This window comes from Eurypyga helias, unplaced genomic scaffold (genome assembly GCF_000690775.1).
Source record: "Eurypyga helias isolate BGI_N326 unplaced genomic scaffold, ASM69077v1 scaffold3192, whole genome shotgun sequence".
Classification (NCBI taxonomy): Eukaryota; Metazoa; Chordata; class Aves; order Eurypygiformes; family Eurypygidae; genus Eurypyga; species Eurypyga helias.
Window position 1 is genome coordinate 41,605 of NW_010237791.1, and position 27,653 is coordinate 69,257.

General features: G+C 43.2%; 1 protein-coding gene across 1 annotated transcript in view; it reads left to right on the forward strand.

Annotated features, from left to right (window-relative positions):
* The window catches only part of CA8 (carbonic anhydrase VIII), a gene marked incomplete at its 5' end in the record, with an annotated part of 51,143 nt that extends 41,538 nt beyond the window's left edge, over positions 1-9,605 (forward strand). Inside the window, one exon of the mRNA XM_010147589.1 lies at positions 9,143-9,605. The remainder of the gene's footprint in view (positions 1-9,142) is intronic.
* Positions 9,606-27,653: the final 18,048 nt, after the last annotated feature.

Here is a 27,653-nt window from a genome sequence, read left to right on the forward strand (position 1 = left end):
GTGGATAAAAAACTGAACACGAGCCAGCAGTGTGCCCTGGCAGACCAGAAAACCAACTGCATCCTGGGCTGTATCAGGAGAAGTGTGGCCAGCAGGTCAAGGGAGGGGAGTCTCCCCCTCTGCTCTTGTGAGACCTCCTACCTGCAATTGTGCGTCCAGCTGTGGAACCCTCAACATAAGAATGATATCGACCCATTGGAGCGAGTCCAGTGGAGGCCACGAAGGTGATCCGGGGGCTGGAGCACCTCTGCTATGGGGACAGGCTGAGAGAGTTGGGCTTGTTCAACCTGGAGAAGAGAAGGCTCCGGGGAGACCTTATTGTCGCCTTCCAGTACCTGAAGGGGCCTTCAAGGAAGCTGGGGGGGACTTTTTACAAGGGCCTGTAGTGACAGAACAAGGGGTAACGGTTTTAAATTGAAAGTGGGGAGATTTAGATTGGATATCAGGAAGAAGTTCTTCCCGGAGAGGTTGGTGAGGCACTGGAACAGGTTGCCCAGAGAAGCTGCGGATGCCCCATCCCTGGAAGTGTCCAAGGCCAGGCTGGATGAGGCTTGGAGCAACCTGGTCTAGTGGAAGGTGTCCCTGCCCATGGCAGGGGGGTTGGAACTGGATGGTCTTTGAGGTCCTTTCCAACCCAAACCATTCTGTGATGCTTGTTCTGATAGAGTATTTATACACATTGGTAAGATCCCTCTTGGAACATCTCTTCTTGTGGCTAAACAGTCCCAGCTCTGTCAGCCTGTCCTTCTATCCGGGTGTTCTAATCCCTTGATCATCTTTCAGGCACGTTGATGGATCCACTCAGTACGTCCATATTTCTTTTGAATTGGGGAACACAGAACTGGACCCATTACTCCAGATGTTTCATCAGTGCTGAGTAGAAGCGAAGGATCATCTGCTTCAGCCTGCTGGCGATGCTCTTCCTAGTGCAGCCCAGGAGGCTGTTGCCCTTCTTTGTTGCATGGGTGCATTTCTGGCTCCTGTTCAACTTGTTGTTTCCTAGGACTCCCAAATCCTTTTCTGAAAGAAAAGAGAGAAAGGGTAACACTGTTTCTGCCTCAGTGTTACCACTAGGGTTTTTTTGATACTTTATACTTAATTCAGAGCCCTTACTACAGACATCAGGCTATTTCTTGATAATTTTAGGTGATCTTGTAAAAAGATATGTGATTCTTATTGTTGTACCATAAAGCTTAACAATGGAGACAGCAAATACTACTACTCCTAGAAGTCAAATAAGAAAAAAGTGATAAACTTTAATTTACAGTTAACTGAGCATAATTAATAAACTAAAGAATTTGATGTCCAGTGTGTTGTCTCAGAAGTGTACATCCCAGACACAATTAATTTTGTATCCATAAATAAACAATTGTCCTCCAGGTGTGATGATTGCTTATACCTTCTCCATCCACCTGTCTACATTACGCCAGTTCCCCTGAACATTTGTTTTTGGTGTGACTGATCCTGAAACTCCTCAAAAAGCATCAATTTTTGTATACACAAGTCCACGTGCACACTCCTACATACACATACATCTTTGGTAGACCTCAGACAGCATGTTTTATCCAATGTGCTGTTAATTATGATAGCCAAAATTAATTTGGATTAAACCCCATTCTTAATATAATTACCATTTTCCTAGTTGCACATTCAAGATTAGAGGAAAAAAAATAGATGACATCATTAAAATACCAAGGTTGTGCTAGGACTGAGGAACAGGAAGGAGTAATTTTGGGTGGGAGGAACAGAGACTGCATGCACGATACTACAGAGACGAGGCATGGTACTGAGAGGTCTGAGCAGGCAAGCAGAAGTGGGCATAGCATTAGTTTGACAGTAAGGAGAGAGGGCAATGTGGTGACGATAGCTGGTGATGGTGCAGATGACTTGCTTTTGAAGTGGCTGAGCTGCTCTTGCGGCAGCAAGACTATGCTGCCCTTTCCATAGGGCATTGTACAGAGGATCGGTGTTGCCAATGGGAATGAGCTGGTGCTAAACAGGCACCCCTCTTTGTGGCACTGCACATTGTATGGTAACTACATTATAGAATATGAAGGGACATTCAAATGCAGTGAGCTATGGAGGTGTGCCTGACCTTTGGGAAACGGAGGTAAGAATGGCACGATGCTATGGTCCGTATTTCTTTGCCTAAGCAGATCTCAGTGGATATTGCATTTGAATGGATGTTTACTGTGCTGGTTTTAGTCAGCACAGAGTTAATTTTCTTCACACTAGTTAGTGTGAGGCTGTGTTCTGGATTTGCCCCGAGAAGGGTGCTGATAACACTGGTGCTTTTTAGTTGTTGCTAAAGAGTGTTTGTATGTTTGTAGTAATTCAAGGACTTTTCCAGTTTCTGATACTGCACCTGTGTTCCCGACTTTCTCATTACCAGCAGCAGGGGTGGGGGACACACAGTCCGGACAGTTATCAGAAACTGACCATTAGAATATTATGCTCAGTATATAAGCCAAGGGTGGGCTGGGGGACCATTCTTCATTCATTTGTTCATTCGTTAGTTGTTCATTGGTTGGTGGGTCGGTTGGTGTTCTCATTCATGCTCTTGCTTGTGGGGCTCACTCAGAATCTGGTGCAATCACTGTCTCAGGCTCTCTGGCTCTGACTTTCACTGCTCGGGACCTGGCTGTGCATCGGTTGGTGAGCATGTGTATAATTTGTTTTATTTTATATTATTTTCATTACATATTATTATTAGTGTTGTTAGTATTATTAGTATTGTTAATATTATTTGTATCACTACTTATTAATTTATACTCACTTATTAATTATTCTTACTCAGTCTACGAGTTTCCTTGTCTTTTCCTCCGATTCTCCTTCTCCATTGGAGGAGGGGGAAGGTGAGCAAGCAGCTATGTGGTACCTAGTTGCTAGCTGGGGTTAAACCATGACAATTACCTGAGTGAGCTGGGTCTGTTTAGCTTGGAGAAGAGGAGGCTGAGGGGGATCTTACCAATGCTTATAAATATCTAAAGGGTGGGTGTCAGGAGGATGGGGCCAGGCTCTTCTCAGTGGTGTCCAGTGACAGGACTAGGGGCAATGGCCATAAACTGGAAAACAGGAGGTTCAACCTGAACATGAGGAAACACTTCTTCACTGTGAGGGTGACAGAGCACTGAACAGGCTGCCCAGAGTGGTGGTGGAGTCTCCTTCTCTGGAGACTTTCCAAAGCCACCTGGACTTGTTCCTGTGTGATCTAATCTAGGGTATCCTGCTCTGGCAGAGGGTTGGACTAGATGATCTCTAGAGGTCCCTTCCAACCCCTTCCACTCTGTGAATCTGTGTCTTTACTCTCAGTTTACTAGTAGCCTTTGTAGTTCCTGAAGTTCCCACACAAGTTGCTCTGTGGAATTTCCAGCACTTGGGGTTTTTATACTTTCCTGTTGCGTAGATCCAGAGCTGGAGTGCACTTTCAGCAGCCCTGCATCCTTAGGCTACTGTGACCATTCTTCTGTTTTCCTGGTTTAAAAAAGAACACCACAAAGATTATCAACACTAGTTCTTTAGAAATACAAACATCAGCTTCCTAGATTTGATGAAATACGAGTATTTATGCTGCATGTCAGCAAGTGATTTTTCATCAGTCATTGTTTGTTTTCATGAGCTTAGCTTTTGTGCTTAAAAGGTGGTTGGTTTAATTGTTAAGTTTCGGTCTTTGAAAGAAACTCAACTTTGTATTATCAACAAAGCTGACTATTGTTCTCCTGTTTTTAAGAGCTTACGTACAGTGCCCAACACTGTGCTGGCACTTCAGAGTACTTGAGAATGTGCTTAAGTTTGAGTGCATGACTGCAGGGCAGAGGGCCACACACCTTTGGCTTGTGAGCCACATGCCATAATTGGAGACCTACTGGAAACATCAAAACTTTTGGAGTGTTCAGGGCACCAAGAGCTTCAGGGATGGCTGAAACATCCTACCTTTTCAGGTTGCTTCCCACTACTTTCTTGTAATAGAAGGGAATGGGGTGTGTGCTGAAGTTGTAGATTAACCCTGTGGTGTCGGCCTAACTTGTTTTCCCCTTGCTGAGGATTCCAATTAGTGAGTAAATCAGCAAAACACTTCTGTTGTTTGTGTGATGTACCTCTGACACAGGAGCCACAATTCAGGGGTTTTGTAGCCGCAGACAGCCCAAGAGTCATAGGCTGGTCACTGCTGTGGTAGCAATTTATACTGTGTCCAGGCCAGAGCATCGGGATAGGGAGTGATCAAGGCCTAAATGAGGAAGAAGACCTTTCTGAGTTTTATCTGTTTCCAGAATGATTACCCTACTGGAATAGTCCTCGTTCAATCTTTTACTGAGCTCCTCTTAAAAATAATTGGTGGAGGGATGGAGAACAGCTGAAATCCCTTAGCACATAAAGAAGAAAGAAAATACTGTGCTTCCTTTTCAAAGCTAAAAAAAAATCTCAAGGTAGCCTGCTTATGCTTCAAATAAGATACTTCATGGTGACAGGACCTCCCAAATTTCTTGACCTGTGACTCTCTGTTGGCATTACAAATTCTTTGCTATCCACAGTGCTCTGTTTTCATCAGCTCTTTTTTATGAAAAACATTTTGGGAGTATAATTTCCCACTGCTTACTGTAAACCATGTATCGTTTGTACACTGCCACTTGGGAAGTGATAATGTAGCTGGGACTACCTGTCGTAAAAAACACCCTCACAGCATGCTTATTGGCAATTCCAACACAAAAGCTGGAGTCTGAACACACACTGAAACTCTGCCATGTTACTTTCACTTTCGGGAAAAATACTGCAAATAAGTGGTGAGGCAAAATGGTGAGAAGCTTAAATAACCTTTGACAAAAACTGCACTGATTTTTTAAAATATAGAGACTCTAGGTAAGTACACATAAAATATAGTAGTGAAACAGCTCTCAGATGTCATGGATATTAGAAGGACATACAGGTACACGCGTCTGACCACAGACAGAGAAGAAAGTCTACTATCTGCATTCCTTCTTTGGCAATGTAATACTTGTTGGGCAGTGGGACTGCACTCTTACCTAGGTGACATCACACAAAGAGTTTCAAGCAGAATTATTGTTACTCCATTGGAACTGAGGATCCAAGTAGTTCCAGAATTTGTGATTCTAGTTATTTCCTATGGAGGAAAACAATGCAATGGAAGTATGCAAACAAACTCTTGCTAAGCAGGCAGCAGGGTTTTGAAAATAAATAGCAAACAAAACCAAGTTATTTGGGTTACTGAAAATGTTTTTTGCAACTGATACTTGTCGCTCAAGGAAGAGAATACTGGCAGAGACTGTTAGCAGTGTTTGTGACTAACACCACAGTTTATGACAGAGCAGTGCTACAAAGCAAACTTTCTGTAATTTTCAAGGATTTTTATGCATCCCCAGAGCTGAAGAGAAACAAAGGTACACTTTAGTTATGTAGATGTTGTTAAATGCCCACAGAACTAGATGTAGACTCAATAAATTGTGACCTTTTCTTGGAAGGAATGCTAAGTGTTTCAGGAAATATAAGGATTCGTAAGGTAGTCAGTTCTCTTTTCTGAGACACACTGATCCTATGCCTGACCATACTTTCAGGTGCTGGTTTTTAGGAAGGTAGAGGATAATGGTAATGTGTAGTCAGTGTTAAAGTGGTATTGCCGGTCATGTACTTTGTTTTTTTAAAAAACCCTTAAACCTTTTGGTTTAACCTAGTGTTACAGAGAAGGCAGCAAGATGCTTCTGCAAGAAAAAAGATAGAGGCATTGTGTGAGCTTGGAGAAGAGGAGACTGAGGAGGGATCTTATCAATGCTTATCAATATCTAAAGGGTGGGTGTCAGGAAGATGGGGCCAAGTTCTTCTCAGTGGTGTCCAGTGACAGGACTAGGGGCAATGACCATAAACTGGAAAACAGAAGGTTCAACCTGAACATGGGGAAACACTTCTTCACTGTGGGGGTGCCAGACCACAGGAACAGGCTGCCCAGAGAGGTGGTGGAGTCACCTTCCCTGGAGAGGTTCCAAAGCTGCCTGGACTTGTTCCTGTGTGATCTACTCTAGGTGATCCTGCTCTGGCAGGGGGGTTGGACTAGATGATCTCTAGAGGTCCCTTCCAACCCCTTCCACTCTGTGAATCTGTGAGACAATAATGGTAAGGAATATGGTAAGACAAAAGAGATGGAAAAGCTCTCCAGAAAGCAGATTGACTACTTCTAAGTAGCAGAAGAAAGTTTTGATCTTGTGTAGGGTTTTTGAGCTAAGACTGCTGCAGTGGGGCATCTTATTTCTTCCCTATCAGATGGAAAGGCATATTATCATGGCCATCCCATTTAATTTTTTCACAGTCCCTTTATTTGCACTCCCTCAACCCTTTTGGAAGACTAAAAAATAATCCTTTTCACTGACATTTTCTTATATCTTCTCTTTCAAATGTGTTCTGTGTATTACTACGGAAACACTGGGACCTTTGGTTTTTAAAAATACACCAGCTTGGCCCTGTATTTGCTCCTGCCATTGCTCCTTGTTTCTGAAATAAGGTTACAGTCTTGCATTTATCCTAGTTTCGTACAAGAAAATTTATTCTCCATGAGGCATCTAAGTACATAAAATCATTATATGAAAGAATTAGAATAAATATTCTTGAAAACACAACAATGTTTATACATTCTGAGAATGATGTCTGAATTTTGATTGATGTTGTTCATATTTCCTTTTTTTTAAAACCATGATATTGTGATAATAGCTCTCAGATTTCCCAGGTGTTTACACTTTATGGCACTGATTCTGAAAGCTTTTATTTGGTGGTTGTTGTCTGGTCTGTAGAGGACTCCACCAGAAGCAGCGGAACTTTATTTAATACATCATAGAACGGTTTGGGTTGGAAGGGACTTTAAAGACCACCTAGTTCCACCCCCCCTGCCATGGGCAGGGACACCTTCCACTAGACCAGGTTGCTCAAAGCCTCGTCCAGCCCAGCCTTGAACACTTCCAGGGATGGGGCATCCACAACTTCTCTGGGCAACCTGTTCCACTGCTTCACCACCCTCTCCATGAAGAATTTCTTCCTGATATCCCACCTAAATATACCCTCTTTCAATTTAAACCCATTACCCCTTGTCCTGTCACTACAGGCTCTTGTAAAAAGTCCTCCCCAGCCTTCTTGTAAGCCCCTTCAGGTACTGGAAGGCTGAATATAGAACTCAACCCAAAGTAAATTTCAGAGGCAGAAATGTAATCTACAAACAAGCAAAGCATCTACTTAATTTTCTGATGATAATACGTGTGCCCATTTGTACAATTGTAGCTCAAATACTAAAAATCCAAAAACTTTTCAGAAGAGAAGCAGGTATTTCTGTATCTACGTAAACCTTAAGCCTGATTAGAGTGTTACTTGACTGTACATATTATGGAATGGTGCTATTAATTTAGCATGGTAGAAAAATTACTCTTAAACCAGAATAAAGGGTAAACATGAATAATAACACTACCAATATATGGACTCCATCTTTTGTCAGGGAATACGTTAAGTATTTCTATAACAAACACAACTGAAATCTTCAGATTGGCTTGTAATTAGGCTCCTTTCCAAAAGTAATCTGTTAATACAATAGCTGCCCAAATCCCAGTTCAACTTAATTTCACTGACTTTGATTTTTGAACCAAAAGCATTAAGCTTGAACTAGTGAAAAATGTACAAAATGTGCATTCAATTAAGGAGTAATTAGATACTCAATCACCCTTACATCACACTAGGGATTATCCAAGAAAGAAGAGAGAGAGATACTGCACACTGCAGTGTATAAAACAGTTTTGTTAATTAGTTTAGCACTAATTGAGATTGAGAAGGTGTCATTGTGTCACAGCATTAGTTTGCCTACACAGAAGCTTAAGAACACATTTTTTTGAATTTTTTTTTGAGCTTACTCACTCAGATTTTTCAGTCTAATTCTCTGATCCAGTATCTTCTGTCCACAGAAGAGGAACCTTTCTGTTTGCTCCAAGGAAGGGGCTGGTCCCTGCACCCTAATATCATCATCCCACTGAAAAACATGCCAAGATTTTTTCCAGAGATGGATGCTAACTTGTTACATGTATTTTTATGTTACACCTTTATACCAAACCCTGGGAAGAACTGAGAATCTTCTGTGCTATTACATCAAGTGTACCTGTGGCTGAACCCAGCCACGCTGTGAAGGCAGCTGGTAGAAAGTTCTTCAAGCTGACCATCAAATGGATTTCTGGGGGTATTGGGTGGTAGTGAGGGAACACATGGAAATCACGGCACTGATTGTCTTGTGGGTAGACGCAGACTTCTGAAGAGCACTGCTGGTGACTGGCAGTGTCTACACTCTCTTCCTCTTTAAGAAGTGGGAACTCCTCAGAGCTGTGTTGACCCTGCAAGCAGTTGTAGCCCCAGGTGACCGTTTGCACCCAAGCACTTAGGGATTTTTTTGTGTATACATACTGAGCTAGAGTTGGTGCTAAGGTAGCCTCAGGGAAAAAGAAGATTATTAGTACAACAGGATGAAATGATTTGGCACTCTCACCCCTCCCACTTCTGAACTGAGAAGCACTGGGGCAACCTGAGCAGCTGAGTTCCTGAGGTTATGCTGAAGCATATGAATAGTTGTTTGCATGAAACCAGGTATTGGTTTGTCTCTGCTGCTAATGAATATTACTGCTATTAGGAGAGATAAATTGGGTGATTGCTTTCTGTCTCCCGAGCCCACCTGACTCCCGTGAGAGCTGCGTACTCAGCATTTCACTTGGTAGGGCCCCTAAAGTGGCAAAGTTTAGAAATTTCTCTGTGACGAGTATGTTTTCCTTTCTAGTTTACCACCATGCTCTCCACTTTGGAATAAATTACCTTATTGAGTCAGGAAGCCAATTGTAAAGCTTTGCTTCAGGTTCATAATTTTACCACTGTGTTTAATTTCGCGTTTTTATTGCCATTTCCTCCATTGCTCATAAATCTTCCAGCAGTGGCTTTACCCTAAAAGGGAAGAATCAGGACCATTATGTCACTGAAGTGTATACCCTGAAACTGCCCCCACCTGCTGTCATGAAATCCCTGCTTTTAGTTTTCCCTGTCTCCCTGGCTGGACATAAACAGTCTTTCAGACCTGCTGTGGAGGAATTTCAGTAACATAATTGTTCCATTCTCTTTTCAGAGAGGGGGAAGACAATGCTCCCACAGTGCCCTCAGATGAGAAATGGAAACTTTTGAGGCTGCTGCTCCAGTTGGACCACAAAGCCTGTATTGTGTGTCTTCATCTGATTCAGCCTTGATAGACAGCTGTGACAGTTGGTCTGTCCACACGGTCCAGTGAAATTCTGGGAATGGGGCTGTACATTAAAAGAAGAAAACACGTTAAATCTTCCAATTCACACTGTTCACTATCTTTAAATGGTAGTTATCATTGCTTATATAGTTTCTTTGCCATAGCATTCAATCTGTGATCCAAATAGTACTAATTTTAAGCTTGGTATGAATGTTAATATGTAGAAATATTCATTTTGAATGTTAGGTTGAATTTTATTCCATATCATGTGTTGTACTGTCAGTAACCATCTTTTCTGTAGGGGGGAGGTACATTCTATAAAGCTAATTAAAACATTGTCTGCTCACCAAGAGTATTATACAAATTCAGAATTAATTTTTGGGCAGAAGGGAGCACTTCTCTGCCAAACCTATGCACTTAACATGGTTTATCTGAATAAAGCTGAATGACATTTGCATTACTAGGAACCTTACTGAAATATAGGACAATTTTGAAATAAGGAAAATTAACTAATGTAACAATAAACAGAGTCATCTGGATTATTTTCTACTTGGTGAGTCATGGAAGTTTGCAAAGAAATGTTCAATTCAGGCAGAAAATGATCGACCTTTGTTTTCCTGTGAATTCTGACAGTTCTGTTTGTTCTGTACATTGCTGAGGATGGTGGTCTGGGGACCTGCTCTGCGTGTCCTCAACTCGCTGCAAGCATGGGGATCGCCACGCTGGGCCACACATGAGACATCTGACAGAGTACATAAGGGAACGGCAGTCTAAGCCCATTAGTCAACCTCATAGCTTATGGTTCCTGCAGAACACCTGATCTGAAGGACGGAGTCAGTAACGTGGTGGGCAGTAGCTTTGATCACCGTAGCTATCAGCGAGGTCCACTTTACTGGCATGAGGAGGGCAGGTTTATGCCGAGACCTATGTGATTGGAAGGCACCGGGGGCACAGATGGCAAGCTCCAGGCCAGGGCACAGCGGAGATGCAAGCTGAGGATTCACAAACTCCCTTTCTACCTTCTACCCAGATTTAAAGAAATATAACCCCATTATCTAGTCAATGGGTTCGAGATTTCAGTGCTGGCCAAAACCCCTCTTTCCACCTGTGTTGTCCCCAGCACTTCCATAATGTCCAGGCAGCAGCTTCACTGGCTGGTGAACCCCCAACTTTCAAGCAGCTGCAGCCAGAGCCCAACCTCAACAGGCTGTGCACCAGAGCCTGGCCTCCCGCCAGCCCGCATCTTGCCATAGGGCAGCAAGTGGTGAGGATTGGCAAAGAAATCTTAGAAAAAAAGCCCCACCAAAACTAAGCCCGGCAAGGTGGAAGTCAACTGTGTTTTGCCAATTGAAGACTTATTCCTGTTCCCTTGCACCCATCAATGAAGCAACCCTCCAAAGGCACAGCAAACCATGTGCTGAACCTGGAATTCCCAGGTTATATGCACAGATCATTCCTCTTCCCTTTGCACACAACATATTAACAACTACTGAGTATTAACTGAGAGGAACTGTGATATTAATACAGCAAATATTGACATTAAGATGAAATTTGAACTAGATTTATTCTCTAAATAAACGTGTTCCTTATCTTGGAGCTGAGTGATACTATTCTGGCTGTGAAACACAGATACATTGCAAAGCAAATGATGTAATGTCTCCAGCAAAAAACTGAAATCCATTATTTCCCTTTCCTGTGCTCCCTTCCTGTGTTTGCTGTTCTTTCCTGCATTGCCCTGTGCAGTGAACTTCTAGTTGTATAAATACTGCTGCTGAGGAATTGAGGTTAGTAAATTTGTCTCAACGTTTGGCAGACTTTATTTTCCTAGACTTGGCTTTGAAAGAGGAAAAACCCCACTGATAAAAATGCTTATAACTGTATGTTGTCTTTAGAACCAAACGTAATTATAACAACAAATTCATTCACAAAACACACCCAGTCTAAGTACAGACAGGTCAACCCACATTCGTGGTGTAGTGGGAACGTTAAATTAGTCTTTATGGTTTTGATAGGAATCCATGGGGAGGAATTTGCAGGAAGGGCTCTCTGTGCATTACTTCAGTTACACTGCGCCCAGGAGAGGTTTTATGAAGTATGATGAAGCTCTGCTACTCTCCAATTAGAATTTCTCGTGCCTGCCTTCATATTAACATAAGGAAGAAATCATAAAAACTGATAAAGGGGTTCTGAGGGTACTGTAAGGCCCTAGGTTAGTAATTTCCTCTTGAAGCCTACAGCTGCTAAAATTCTTTTGAATCAGATTGCTGTCTGCACTGGAAGTATTTTTGTAGGTAAGCATTGATGTCTGTGATGCTCCATGCAGTTCTGAAGATTTATTAGAAATGTGAATTAGAAGTTTCCAGCAGGCGGTGAGCAGTTACACACTTGTTGATCAAGAAATTAATGACGTAACACTTCAAAGAAGCGATGAACCTCAAGAGGCACAAGCTCGCTCTGCAGCCTTCCAGTGAACTTTAGGATGGTGAGGGGATGAAAAGAAATCTGTCTTCTGGGAGAAGGCAGGTGAGTTGGGGCAGTACATCTGCTGTCCATGATATTTCCTCTACAGGTGACATGTTCTTTGGGTACCTCTGGTTTTCTGGAGCTCCCAGGAAAACTTAGAGGCTTAAAGCTCTTAGATTGTTTGCAGACTATAGTGTGATGGGCTTTGCACCCCAGGCTGTGATCCAGAGCTTCTGCCAGTTCAAGTTCGGAGAGCATCATGTGTCCCTACAGCTGCTTTCTGCCCTGGCTCCCACGTTTGCTCCCCAAAATACACCTGGGAGGTGACCAGGCATGGATTGATGTGGATTAAAGGATAGACTTGATCCCAGACATTACAGCGGCAAGCAGGTGTGGCAGCTGTGTATAGAAACAGGCTATAGAACTAGAACAGTGAGTCTGAGAGGAGGTAGGGTGGTCTCTGGCCCGCATCCCTGTCCATCTCCTAGAGGTTGTCCATTGGTGTTCCTGAATCCCAGAGGGTGACTGAAGGCTGCTGTTGCTGAAAAGTGCTTAACAGAGTAACAGAAAGAAAAAATGTTGGTACCCTCAACATAAGGACACAGACCAGTTGGAGCAAGTCCAGAGGAGGCCACAAAGATGCTCAGAGGGCTGGAGCACCTCTGCTATGGGGACAGGCTGAGAGAGTTGGGCTTGTTCAGCCTGGAGAAGAGAAGGCTCCGGGGAGACCTTATAGCACCTTCCAGTACCTGAAGGGGCTACAAGGAAGCTGGGGGGGACTTTTTACAAGGGCCTGTAGTGACATGACAAGGAGAAACAGGTTTAAATTGAAAGTGGGGAGGTTTAGATTAGATATCAGGAAGAAGTTCTTCCCGGAGAGGGTGGTGAGGCACTGGAACAGGTTGCCCAGAGAAGTTGTGGATGCCCCATCCCTGGAAGTGTTCAAGGCCAGGCTGGATGAGGCTTTGAGCCACCTGGTCTAGTGGAAGGTGTCCCTGCCCATGGCAGGGGGGGTGGGACTAGATGGTCTTTAAGGTCCCTTCCAACCCAAATTGTTCTATGATTCTATGATTCTGTTACTGAGAAATTTCAGCTGTATTCTGCTGAGACTGCAGAACAAAGGGCAAGGTCCCTGCACAGGCAGCTTCGCAAGGAGTTGCACACATAAGCGTTCTCCAGAACGTGCCAGGGTGCGGCTGCCCTAAACTCGGACTCGTCCCCATTGAGTTTGACTGGTGGGCACAGCACTGGGGCAGTAAAGGCCTCGTACAAATTAATCTTTTCATGGTTGTCACATCAACTCCAAGAGAATGAAGAGAAGCTGCTTTCCTTGGAAGAGTGAGGGAACCCTGTGGTGAACGATGGCTGCAGGGGAAAAGGGAAAACCCGTTCTCAGGTTTGAGGGTTATGGAAAGAGAAGAAATTTTGGCCTGCCCTTTCCTCCCTTTCTGTGTTTCACAGTGGCATTATCAGACATGGAGTCCAACTTTGAGATGTGTTCTTCCTTTATACACCAGTGCTGCCTGCTGAAATATCAGGCAGGCAGAGAACTGTCCACCGCATCTCCTGAGGCTGGACCGTGCGGGATGTGTTTGGAAGTCTTCGTGTGGACGTTTATTTACGAAACCGCAACCACCATTGTAAGCATACATTGTGTGTATGTTTGTATCTTTAGGATGCTGTACACAGAAGGACTCTTTTTAAAACAAGGACAATTTACAATTACTTTAAAAACTTCTAATGAAAGCTAAGAAATTCCCGTATGAAGACTCTGTGCCTAGCATCAGTTCACCTGCACTATATCCTGTTGGTATTCTTCATGACTGGCTCTTTTTCCCTTTGCTTAATGAACATGTGTTAAGGTCGCTTCTCCTTCCCCCTGTCATTCATTATTCAGTCCCGGGTCCTTTATACTGAATGCCGTTTGTGCCTTGCTCTGAAGACATAATCATTCTTTTCCTCCTGGGGCTTTCTCTGTTACAGTATTTGTCTGAATGCTTTAGGTGGATTAACGAACTTAAACACTCACTTTGCAAATGCCTTCTGCCCTGCATCACCTGAGGGATATTCCTTTCTCATCACAGATGGGGTATCTGTATGATGCCAGGCATAAGGAAAAGACTCAGCAGTCAGCCACATTAGAGAGAGATCTTCATACTGACCTGCAACACGTGGTCCTTGTCCAGGAGAACTTGGTATGACCTTATCTGCAAACTTAAAAACCCAGCATTGACTCAGTAGTCAAGTCACCTCTTCAGACTTCTCCCTGATAAATTTACTGAGATGATGACTTCTTTTGCAAGGTTTGTTTTTTAGTGCTGGGTAATTTTTTTGGTGATGCTTCTATCCAGTATCTTCACGTCCTTCTCACCAGTGTTCTTACCGTGCTGTGTACAGAGGCAGTGGCAGTTACTTATTTCTGCTTGGTCTTGCCCAGAGCCTGACCCCATTTTGGTCCAAGGAGGTCCTTCTCCACCCCAAACATCAGGCAAACTACTGAAGATGGGGCATAAGAAGGGGAAACATCAGATAAACTTGAAAAGAACTTGCCCTATAAAGTACACAGCGAGCTATTGAGCTGTTGAATAACAATGAAAAAAGACATAAAGCATAAAGCAGCTTCCTTAAGTGTCCTTTCCTCTAGCAGGGATGTGGTTGGAAATACTCCTTCTCTATTTGCATCTCAAGTCATTTGTGTTGGAAGTGGTCCATCCTAGGTTGGGTAGAACAGCTGACTAACTCGCAGCCAGGTCCCAAAGCAATTATTAGAAATCAGGTCTAGCAAGTTTTGTTCCCTGAGTCTGCTGCTCTCCTGCCCCTCTCCCACCAGTGCCAGGGAATTGGCTGCTCATCCTTGGGCACCAATCCTTAATCCTGACTGTTCACCACTTTCCCTGTGTTGTGTTGTTCCCCTCCCACCTCCTTGAAAGACAATAAAGAAATAAGGTCATAACATAAACTCCTTTCTTTTAAAAAGTGAAGCACTTGAGAAGGCTGGAGATTCAAGTGCATACACAAGTCTCATGCTTATTATTTAAGGTGATGTTTGTGTCTGAGATGGGGACAAAAACGTCTTGATCTTATGTAGACATAAATTCCATACGTCCCTTAGGCTTTAAAATAAATATACACTACAAACAGTGCTTTCTGAAGTGCCTTCGGTGTAAACTTCTGACAGTGGTGAGCATGAGACAGATGAAAGCTGTTAAGTCAGTGAAACACATACAACTGCATAAGATACACCATGTCAGCAGTATTTTAAATAGAAGGTATAAAACAATTCTGGAAAATATGTGTTTAACCTCATGTTGTGAAGATACCAGACTTCTTTGATGCACTACAGGTCGGTAGGAAGTGAATTTCATTATCTTGAATCATAATTAGGAAAAAGCTTGGTTTCTTTAGTTGGATAATTGTATGTGTGGCTGAGCAAGAAGAAAAAAAATGCGAACCAAAGGTAGCGGAAAGATTTATTCATGGCTCAGAAACATGTAGTAATTCCCATAGATAAGGAGATGTTTACTCAAGAGGCAAATCAAAAACAAACACAAAAAAACCCTGAGAGCTGTGCGCTCTTGGCAGGGAAGCCGGTAATGATTACCAAGTGCATGAGTCTCAGTGTGAAATTACAGGCTGTGATTTAGCAGATGTGCTGCAGCATTTTGAACCTTCCTGATTTTTAGGCATTTTGTGTTTTGACCACACCAGTTCCGCACAATTTAAAATGAAATCCTAGAAACACACGTAGCCAGAGCACCTCAAAATACCTATGACTAGGGCCGTAATGCATGAAAAAAGGACTTGCAGAGCCAAAGAATCTGTTTTCAAGAGGACCCAAGGTATCTGGCCTTCAGATGATGACGTGACTGCGTGAAATTTTTACAGGTGTCCTGTAAAGATGCTTAATTGCACTATATTATCCAACCACTAGATGTCTGCATACTATAGAGCTTCAGGCAGGGTTTGTTCCCCAGCATAAAAGGCGAACAAAGAAAATGCATATCTGCAGATGTCTCTCTCTGTATTGTCATTTGGCATCTCTTTTTTCTGACCTGTGCCCCTTGTTCAAGGAGGGATGTATGAGCAAAGACATAATTCCGTAAGAAAAAAATTACATGGTTTCTTTTAAAAAATGGAAAGAAAACTGTAGATTAAGGTGTTTGTCAAGATCACATCTACCCAGATAAAACTCACAAACACTGGAAATCAGATCCAAATTTCCACTACCTCAGTCATCACTAATTCTGTAAGGGAGAAGTAAGGGAGAGTAAAGTTGGCTACAAAATCAGTCCTGCGGGCTCAGCAAGTGCCCGGCACACCCGTGGCTCAGGGCATGGCTCTACTGGCATCGGCACGGTTGCATCTTCTCAGCGTCTGGGCCGGTGGTAGCAGAGCCACCAGTGGGTTTAAGGAGCACCATGAGTCCTGGTGGTGGTGTGACTTTAACACTTCAAGGGAGTCCCACTGGGTTTTGATGCTTCTTACTTATGAAGTGGAACTCATCTGCTTAATTTTAATGCAACCGGTGCTGTTGGGAAACGCAAAGCTGAGCTCTGCGAGTACGGTGAGCCCGGGTACAGTCCCCAAAGGCTTCCTTCACAACAATAAAGATGAGGTAATAATTTATTATGTTAAAGCAATGAACACATCTCTCCTAAACAATGGGACAGTCCAGCCTAAGTGTGCACTGTGTGGACAGATGTTTACATACCTGCTTGGCATAAACACTTTTCTCACAGGGTTTCCCCAAGGCACAGTTCTTCCTGGTGCTCGCCCTGTTGAAATGCCAAGAATGGGATGGGGAAAAAAATCCTGTGCTTTCAAGGCCTTTGCCACTGTCTGGAGAGAATTACTTGAATTTAGGCACGCAGCTTCAGAGATCCCTGTTATCTGTGTGCACAGTCTGGGAATAAGTGCAGTTTGTGAAGTGTTGTGAAAATCACTGGTTTATGCAGGGCAGTACCTGCAGTGCCTCCACTATGGAGACAGATTAACTGTGTCCTATAACCCTTAAATTTGATCTCTGCCTCCTCCTGCCAAGGCCTCTTGACACCTGTATCATGTTGCTTTTGTTTGCAACCTTCTCTTCCTTCTCCTGATGGGACGCCCTCCCTTGCGGTTGCGTGTTCTTTCCCAAATATCTTTAGTAGTGGGTAGCTGCAGAGCACAGCTGCTTTTTGTGTGCCACTTGATATGATAGTATTTAGCTTTTCCCTAAAGGATTTGAGTGGTGTATTGTGTTCAGGCTTTCCCTGCTTCTTTGCCTCTCTTGGTTAGTTAATCAAGTAACAGTTCTTAAATCCAGTTTCTCATTAACAAAATTGAATCTAATATTAAGGATTCATTCCCATTTTAGAGTTGATTACCATAATTGTGGTTAGTGTTCCATCACAATTAACTTTGTTTTTAATCACTAAAAGGCTAACAAGCTCATTTAACACCCTTTTCATCTGGTACATGCAGAGAAGGAAGATCTGACTGGTGTCTTGCAGTTATGAGCTGCAGGAACTTTCTTCCACTGCCCATAATGGTGAGTGTCAAACTCGTGAGGCTGAGGGACAGAGTGATGAGGACATTTTTCTGGTTTTAAGTGGACATGCAACCGATAGTTTGCCATGGCCGGTCCTTTTTGAACTAAAGCAGAATCCTGTTGCTTTTTATGTGAATTCTAAACTGTGTTGTTCATTGCATTTCTGCATGGTAACAGCTTTTTTTTTTTTTTATTCACAAAACCCCTGTAGTTATTTTGAGCAGATGTTTTGTCTTGAGCGAGGAGCCTCTCAAAAGTAAGGAGACAATGAAGCCTTTGGATGATGGGTCTTTGTTTCACCTGCAAGGAACTAAAGTGCCCTTTTTGAGATTTCTAGTATTTTTCTGAACTAGAAAAAACTTCAATTATGTCAGAATATCCTAAATTATCAAGAATTCAAATTTGAATGAGTTTTAGTGTTGTGTTAGGACTTTTGTTATATCAGCTAAATTTCTCTCTTCATTAGCCTCCAGCTCCTTTCTAGACCAACCTGCATTCTACCTTTGTTTTGTTAATTAATTGTTTTTATTTCTCAGAAAGAGAGAGAAAAAAAGAATGGCCTTTGAGAAAGTATCTGGCAGTTTTTGTGTAAATGAAGAGAGTGGTAATGTGTGGTTACATTACAATCTCTAAATAGGAGAGAATGTGACCCTGAACACACACCTCCTTCTGCTAATTAGCCAGTTAGAAAAGAGCAATTTGGTATTACTTGGTAATCTCTTTGTGCAAAAATACATCTAGCCACACAGAGGTGAGATTGCTTTTACAGTTTTTTCATAATGCTGCCTTCTCACCAATTTCTAAGAAGGAAAAACCCAAATATCTTCAATTTTGGCAAGAACATTAGGCTACGAGAGACCAGGTGATGACATACCCTTGTTTCCCTCACTTTCCTTATGCCTGTCCCTCTCCCTAGCAGCCAGAAGGAAAGGAAAAAAATCAAAACATGATTTCCTTCCCATCAACAAATTCCAGCTGACATTTCAGCTGTGATGGACGTCTACATGCAGGGGTAGATTTTTTTCACCCAAAATCAAAACAGTTGCATCTGTAAGAGGAGTACATTTGGCTAGAGGAAGGTAAGGAGTTAGAAATCTGTCAAGTCTATATCTGCTCTCAGGAGTTTTTCAATTACTAATTTAATGAGATCATATGGTATTTTTTACCTCCTTAGTCTCTTAAATTGTCTTTCATTAGATTTTAATGAGATTTTCTTCATCTCCTCCAGATAGATTCCTGCCATTTTATTGGTGCGGTCTTCCCGTTTGTTTCCAGCTGTACAGCCTTAGCTCAGAGCTGCCGCAGGAGTATATTCAAGTCCGTATGTGCAACCCAGACTGCTTCACCAAAGTGACTTGCTTACTTGTGATCAACCAACACTAAAGCAGAAAGGTTCACTGTGTTTGGCCTGGTCTTCATAGAATAGCCCACAGATTTTCACCCAGTAATTCCTTCAATGAGTTGAGAAGCTTACATAGACCTTCTGCCTTTAATCTGTATTCTCAGTGCTTTGCGTCTGTACCATGTGTATCTGTATTTGCACTATGTGCAGTTTCGTACGTGTTTTTCCCATCTTCTGTTTCACATGCTTTGTTTTTTTTGTTCTTTTTTTTTCTTTTTAAGTCAGATCTCATCCTTTTTTGCTCATCAGCTTTCCTCCAGCTTTCATACTTTTTACTTTCTTCCTAGATCCTTCTGTCACATACCATTTCTGTCAACAGGGTGCATACAGGCTGTGCTTCTACAGCGTAAGATCTCTGTCCTCCTGGACCATCCCATGGTACAAATATGATCTGAATGAGGCTTGGGCATATTTCTGATGAATTAGCCAGAGTACGGGGTATGGATATATGCCAGGCTTTATCCCAACTATGGGTAAACAGATGATGTGTATTCAGCATAAAATTAGAGTGGGCAGGATGAGCTAAAAACTGATCTGTCAAGACAGATTGAAGTTGTACTAAGAATTCAAAATATTTGGAACAAATTTGAACTGACAGACTGAAGTTGTTTCAGTGTTTTGTGTCATATGGCCACAGGGTTTTTGATCTTGTAATAAGCATCTTAAAACAGGTTTACCATCTTGTCTAACTACAGCCTCAGTAACACCAGTGTCAGCAAAGTAATAAACTTCCCGATATTAACACAAGAAAGAATCGTTTGGGTAATTTTACCTGATCCCTGAATGACCCAGACAGTAGAATTTCCTTCATTAATCCACATTGTGTTCAACAACCTCCCATCATTCTTCAATATCAAGGCCCCCTGATAGAAAATGCATGAAGCATATACGATGTTGTTTGGCCAATACAGTCAACACGTAATTTAGACAGCTCTCATCTGGGATTTGTACCTCTAGTCACTCATTCACTCTGCACCTTGGCAAACAGCTTAGAAACAGTCATCTTCAACCTGAGGCTTGGTGGTGCCTGGGCCCCCTCCTTTCAGAGGGTATTTAGCCCAGCACACTGATCCATGCTCTGCTGTAGGGAGAAGCTGGTGAGACACACTTGCCCTGGGATGCTGCTCCCCGCTGCCTTTCAGATGCTGCTTGCAACTCACCCCTGGAGCACAGCACAAGAGGGTTCTGCTGCTATTTTCAGGAGACAGGGGTGCAGGCTCTCTCCTACAGACTGAGGAGTCGCTGGTTTGGACTTCGCCAGGAGACAGTATGGCTTGTGTCCTTCTGCCAGCAGAGATGGGGCAAAGCACGAGTGTGCTGCTTGGCTCATCTGCTCCCCTGATGCTGGCAGCCAAACAGCCACTGGCAGGACAGAAAAAGGAGCTTAGGCAAGTACCAGTCTTATCAGGGGGAGGCAGGCATCAGCAGCTGCCCATGCTCGACCTGTCTGCGAGAGCACTCCCCTTGCCATTGCCATGCTACGAGCCAAGGGCTTTGGCTGCCAGCGCCAGCCAGGCTGGGATGTGGGGACTGCCAGTGCTGCCTCCCACAGCTGGCTGGTATCCGTGGCTCAGGGGAAGGCACCAGCCATGGACAGGAGACAGCTGTGGCTGATGGTTGCCACACAGGGTAACTCCATTGCCTGCTGCTTGCCAGCTGAGATCTGTATTTGGCCACTGGAGCCACCACTCTTGCAGGGGGCTAGCAGCCTTGCGCACCCAGGGCTGGTGGCTCAGGCACGCACACGATGGAGATGCAGTCTAAGGGAGCACCGCCAGCCCTGAAGACTGCAAAAGGGAGCAGCCTAAGGAAAAGCTCATCCAGCCCAACCAAGGCAAAGCCAGAACTGACACTGACCTCTGAACTTTATGAGATAAAAGTTGTCCCTGCTCATTTGCATACCTACAGATTAGGTGTACAATTAGGGGGGAATTTGAGAGAGAAGATAAGGAAAACAGGCAGGACACAAATCAATCAGACCAAATCCGGAATATTTCCCATCACTACAATCAGGTAATGGGTCGTAAGTGAAGAGTCAAAAAACGATGCTGAGCCCTTCTGAGTGGGAGGCAGGAATCTCTGTGGATGCCCCGGGAGAGATAAGGATTTTTTTTACTTTTAAAAGTTTTTAGTAAAATGAAAAAAAATGGGGGGTTAGTGACACATAAAAGATTTTATGCACTCCTTGGGAAAAAACGTTTATCCATTTCTACCCACATCAGTGCATCAGACCCCTTGATCTGATGGTATAAGGACTGGATTTGGCCGAAGTGTAACACTTTTTTTCTGAAGGTGACTGAGTCACCTTTGTAATCTAGTAAATACTCTACCTCTGTGTGCATTCAGGCACAGCAGAAAGTTTCCACTCTTTCTGACTCCTGTTAGCCCTTCAGCTCTGGTTGTAGGACAAATGGGTCTGTCCTCTATTTCTGACTCACAGATCTCCAGGATAGGTTTGTTTGGTTTTGTTTTTGTTTTGGGTTTTTTTTTTAAACAAACAAGAAATATCTCTTTATTTCCTGTTTTCCAGGTACTGGAGAATCAGTGGAGATAGTCCAAACACTTCACTTTTTCAAAGCTCTATTCAGGATCTGTGTCTTACTTAGTACCTCGGGCAAATCATCTCTGAGCAGTAGGAGATGGCCTGGAAGCTATTTATTGTCTTTTTTTTTGTGTTTGCTATTTACTTGCACATATTTTCTTCTTGACAGTGCGGTAGTAAGACATTCTAGTACCCAGAGTATCTAACAGTTTGCCCTTCTAATAATGCAGTTTGAATAAATATTTTTTCAGAGACTAAAATGCTCAAATAAATAATTAATATTAGAGTTGCAGGTACTACTTGTTAACAGCAAATTACTACAAAATGACATTGGTTCTGCCTAGCCATGCAGTCAGTATCTTGATAAAGGGATTGCTGGTATGGCTGGGAATGGATGGGCTCAATGGAACCTACAGTCATATCACCTCTGCTTTGGGAGAGAAAGGCAGAACTGCCCCAGTGGTGCTGATGGGCCTTTTGGAGGTCCCAAATTTCCCTGCTGGAAGGACTTAACAGAAGTGCTTGATCCTTCCTGGATCACTGAAGGAGAGTTGTAAAGGGGTAGGCAAAATAATGATTCATCCTCCCTCCTGTGGCCTCAAATGGGTGAATCCCGATGGGGCACCTCGAAGCAAGTGTTTGCTCCCAGAGGAGCTCTGCCTTTGCTGGACAGAAGCCTGGTGCTGCTAGAAAAACACAGGGGTGCTGAACTGCACTGCCTAGCCCTATCCGTGCACTGAAGCAAGGGTAGCTGATGGGTATTTGTCTAACCCCCTTTAGTGAGCTTCCATGGGAGTTTTCCCTTTCTCCTTTGAAAGTTTTTCCTCTGGCCTAACTACACTCATCTTCAGTGTCCGTGTCCTCTTACCTTGCCCCCATGGGTTCTTCAGGGTATGGACACCATGGGCAGCAGGGCACCATGAGGACTGGGGGCACCTCGTGGTGGCAGGACAGGGCCTGGCAGTGTGTCCTGTCCCACCACCGCAGCCAGGAGCATTCAGGGGACTGTGGGGCAGCCCTGTGCTGGCATCAGGCACCTTCCTAGAGGCAGGGAGAGGCCTGGCAGTGCTCTCAGAGACTCAGAAATTTGTCCTGTTTCTAGCAGCCTGTTACCCAACTGAAGGCTGTGATCTCATCTGCCAATAGTCTTTTCTGAAGAAAGCCTGGTGGCCACCTCTTTTCTGCATCGAGCACTTTGTTTTGTTTATCACAGAATGGTTTGGGTTGGAAGAGACCTTAAAGACCATCTAGTTCCAACGCCCCTGCCATGGGCAGGGACACCTTCCACTAGACCAGGTTGCTCAAAGCCTCATCCAGCCTGGCCTTGAACACTTCCAGGGATGGTTTAGTCTGTAATCTCCGTGGTACAGAGGAGCCACCATCCCACTTGAAGACTGTGCTGCAAGAGTTGATCAGATGCTACCGATACCCACCTTCCAGTAGTTCATGATGCTCCTCTTTCCCATCCTCTCTGCCTCTCTCCCGGGGCTCACCCCCAAGGACAGAAGTTTGCCTTCAGCACAATCCCCTGTGACTGAGAAATCTGTATGGCTTAATTTCATGGGCCTTGTCAGCGTGTTTTAGGAATAAAGCAGCTGATTAAGTAGTAACTAATCCCCCTTCACTGTTAGAGTGAAAGTAGTGCAGTAAAACATTTTGAATCATGTTGTCCATCATACAAAAAGAGGAAAAGCAAATAACTATGATTTGGGTAAACAAAAACTCCTGATCAGAAAAGGAGCTATTTACATGTGCTCCTCAGACAATCACGTGCTAGCTCATTCAATTAATACCATTTTGCACCTATTTCATAGCTCGCTCTGAGTTCCTTGTGCACGTTATTAATCCGTAAGTGACACCATCCTGCTCACTGGCTTCCAGCGGTGAGGAGGCACCATGCCTGGGGCTGCCTGGGCAGAAGAAGTAGGGAGAGGTGAGAGGACCTCACAACGCTGCTTCTCAATGGCCAGGCCGTCACCTTCTGCTAACTCAGGGTCATGGAAAACAGCTTTAATAATCCTTACTTTGTCCTGTTTGCATTAAACACAGAGAGCCGGGAGTATGTTCTTACATCCCTCCCTGGAGCGGGGTTTTGCCTGTGCCTCCCCTGTGTGCCAGCACTTCACAGAGGGCTGCTGCAATTTCCTCGGGTGTGAGGGGCACTCTGAGAAGAACAACCCACCACCAAGATTTACACAACTTTGCTGTGTTCCATAAAAGTGTAGTAGTTTGAGGCAGCAGGGTGGCACAGAAGGGTACAACAGAACTGTGGTGTGGTTGTGCCATCAGCCCTCTGAACCCATGGGGTGGACAGCCCTGTGGGTGGCAGCCCAGACTGGGGCTGGGATCGAGATGGCCTTCTGCTCCCCAACGGCTCCTTCTGGATGCTCCTACCCACCAAGTCTCCTCTGCCTAAGCAGGGAAAAGGCAACTCTAACACATGCAGACAGAAACTGAGGGGTCTGTTCTTTGCACACCCAACTGATGTTTCCAAGTGTTGCCACCAGAGGATGTACCAAGCACATTTTTGCTGGATCAACACATAAGCAGATTAAAATAGCCAGCTTTACCAGCAGAGGTAGCATAACTTCTGTATAGACACAGGAAATCTCAGTGTAAACAACAGTTCGTGAAAGGGAGAATAGAGAGAGGCAAGGAAGTTACGCACCCTGTTTTCTGATGCATTTATCCCACCAGGTCTTGTATCATTAACATATTAATTGGTAAATGCATTTCTGATTTCTCTAATACATTGCTAATACTGGGAATATCTAGGCTAGGCCACTTCCAGTCTTTAAGGCAGTTTCTTGCAAAGACAGCAGCCATTTTGACGGTTGAATATTTTTCATTGCAGTAATTCATCTTCTAGATCGGGGGCAGTCAGCAATTTAGGCACCGGGCAGAATAAAGAGTGTTCAAAGAGACAATGGCTACTAGACTGAGGCACTGACTCAAAAGCCATTTGAAAAATGGTTGCTATAAAAAGGAATGGTAAGAGCATCAACTGTAGATAACAAGAGAGCATTTAAAATTGGTGTTTTAGAGAAAGATCTGTAATCTTCTCAAAGAGAAATGTCAAAGATTACTTAGCGGTTACATCCTGTATCAACAAGAAAGTATACATTTTTAACTGAAAAAAAATGAATCAATTTCCTCCCAGCATGTTTTCCCTTTATTACAGGCACAAAGTATTTCTATGAAGCCACAGGTATACTTCAAAATGTATATTCTGAAAGTGTATAATGTAGCAAAATATCCAGGAATACACATTCTGCATTAATTGTTTTCAGACTCCATCAATGCTCTGACAATTCAGTGTCTGGTACAGTGGCAAACTACCCGATTCAGTGGAACAGGATCAAACCTTTAAAAAAAAATATTTAAACTAAATTATTTATCACCGCACCCTGAAAAAAAAACAACTCTTTACAGGAGCTTTATCTTCTGTGGATAATCTGAGTTATGTGGTTGTGATCCCTTCCCAGAACTGACTATGACTAGTTAGCTCATATATGTCTCTGTGTTTGTTTAGGCACAAAGTCTCATCTGATAACTCAGGAGTTATTAACTTTCTAAAACAATGTGTTTACTCAGGATGTTTCCTCTCTGTATTATAATAAACAAACATGTAATCAGAGAGCTTAAGGAAAGACTCACTGGTCTATGTTGAAATCTGCAGGGAAGAGTTATTCTGGATATACAGAAAACTGCAGTTATCATTTATTTGAATGGGCTTGTCAGTAAAAAAAATTAGCAGAATGATCTTTCTTCAGTTACAGTGCTCACAACATCTTCAGTTTCCGTAGTAGAAAGTGGATGGACAGATTCAACTTCTATATTATAAATATAGCCAGGTTCTTTCAGCTGGCAGTATACTAGGGTTCACTTTTTAACCAATCATACGCTTTCTCAGTTATTGGTAGTATCACTAGCTGCTTAATCCTGTCACTTTGAACTCAGCAGGCAAGTGGTAGGAAGCTTGAATGTTGCAGTAAATTTATTTACTGAGGAGCCAGTTATAAAGTGAGTACCTTTTTTACTACTTCCTAATGGCAAAAAAGCAAATCCTGAATACTTTTTTTTTTTTTTTTTTTCTCGTGGCCAGTGTTAAGTATCTGTCCGTGACTGCTGGAGCCCCTGGCAGACCTGTAACATATCAGGTGCCTTGACCACTTCCTCTGAAAGTGGGAAGTCACTCTTCATCCCCTGCCTCTGTGAGAGCAGATAGAGAGGGCATTTGGAGCTCTTGGCAGCAGAGATCCCTGCTCAAACTTTGGCCCATGCAGTTCACAAGCTGTCATCGGGAGCTGTTCCTGGTGTGTTCTTGGAAATCCTTTGGCTCCGAGAAGTTAATATATAACATCCCTACTCCTGACTGTCTTTGAGTCTTCTCTGTTCCCTTTATTTGAATAATACAAGAGGAAATCAAACACATCATAGGAGTCTTATACATATGTATAAACAACTGAGCAAGCAAAACTCAATCTGACATCTTTGGTTTAGAGAAAGAGCACAGTTCAAATATTAGTATTTTTTTGTTGTTAGAGCCTGATTTTATCCATTCTCATTCATGCACAGATCCCAACATCCTGGCATAGAGCAGAAGGAATCCTGTGGATACACCGGAGACTGTGCCCAGCTGTACCCCAAGCGAGTCCCCTACATCCAGAAACAATGGGTAAACAGGCAGCAGAGGTGCCACAGGGCAGCTTGGTGAAGAAATTGCTTCTGAGATCCCTGATTATGAAGGCACCAGAGACCCAGGCACATCTGGTTTAGTCCAGCCATTCCTTGCGATGAAGTTGTTGCTGTGTGCTGCCAGCCGTGTAGTCCTGCACCTCCTGAGTCTCCACATGAGCCTCAAAACAGCACAACCTCCAGAGGAGCCTTCAAGCAGGGCATGGGAAGCCTGCAGCCCCCTCATCTCTTCTGCTGAACTGTACCTACACCCAAACCAGGATCCAATTCACTGTCCTTAGGAGCACCTGGCACACATCTCTTTTTGCCCTTTCATTAGCACAGTATCCGCGATGAGGTATTGTCAGTTGTGCAGCTGAAGAGTAGGCAAGCTCTCACGGGATACTATAGGTAGGACAATGCCTGTGAAACTCCATTACTCAGGTAAACAGGGCCAGACAGAGCTGGTTAGAGCAGCCTTTCATCCTGGCAACACTGTTGGCTCTGGGATTTATATACATGCCGCTAAAACTGAACTTCATCACAACAGGGATGTCAGAAACCTCCAAAGCGTTTTTGGTTAGCTTGTTGTGGGAGATTTCAGTTGTATTTCACATGGTCTTCTCCTCTATAGTGGACATATCTGGAGCCAATTTCTGGTGTGTAGCTTCATCCAAGCCCTCACTGTAACCGCTAGCACTTCTGAGGCTTCTCAGATGGGTGGCTGACAGGCAGCTGCCTGGTTACATGAGTTTTAACACATCTTTCAGCCAGCTCTGAGACCCAAATGCAAAATCTGCTAGAACATGGAAGGACATCATGTGGATTTATGATATTTGCTTGAGGACTCTGCAGCCATAAACCAATGACTGGATTACAATGAGATAAATACAGTATTTTCTTCTGCCAAATGCAATTCTGTCCCAATACTTTTCATTGCATTATTTAATTGAAAGCAGCTCCCATTTTACTCAACCCAGCAATTTGAAAGTTTAAAAGATAAGCCACATTTCTTTGTTTGAATATACTGTCAAATACATTTGAAAATAAAATGCTCAATCACGATAATGTAAAGTCTGCTCCTTATGTTTGTGGGTTTAAAATGTTAAACCTAATAATACTCCTTTGAAACTGGGCCAGTCCTGCTTCACTTGAAGTCAATGGGAATTTTGCCAGTGACTTAAATGAAAGCAAAATGGGGGTCTATATATTAGCTTCAGGCTTTAAGACTCCACAGGAGCCCAGAACTTTCACTTTTTGGAAATTAAATATTTCCAACTGCACTGAGCTGTCTGATTGCAAATTGATGCCACATCTCCAAAAAAGCATTAAAATGAACTCTGAAAAAGAGTGAAATATTTTTTTCATATTGCTGCCAGATTCTGAAGTTTTAAAGCGACAGTGATAAACTGAAAATATACCTTTTTTTCTTTTTTTTTCCTGGAACAGTTGCATTTCTCAAAGATATGAGACGGAGCTCCAATCCTGCAGGCAAATACAGACAAGGAGAATTGCAAAGCATAGGTACCGTCTGCTTGTCTTCAACAAGCCTGTACACAGCCTGGGAGCCCACCTACACAAAGAATTGGGTAGCAGTAGCTGCAGTAGCTACTTCAGGAATTTCTTCAAGAACATTATCTTTCAACAGATTATTAACAAGTTAAAGATACATTTTTCTAGTACTGATTTTTTTTTTTTTTGACAGAACGGTTCAAAAGGAAGGGTAAGAAAGTTTTAAACACTTTTGTTACCAATTCTAATCAAATTAATTTAATAAACTCTTTTT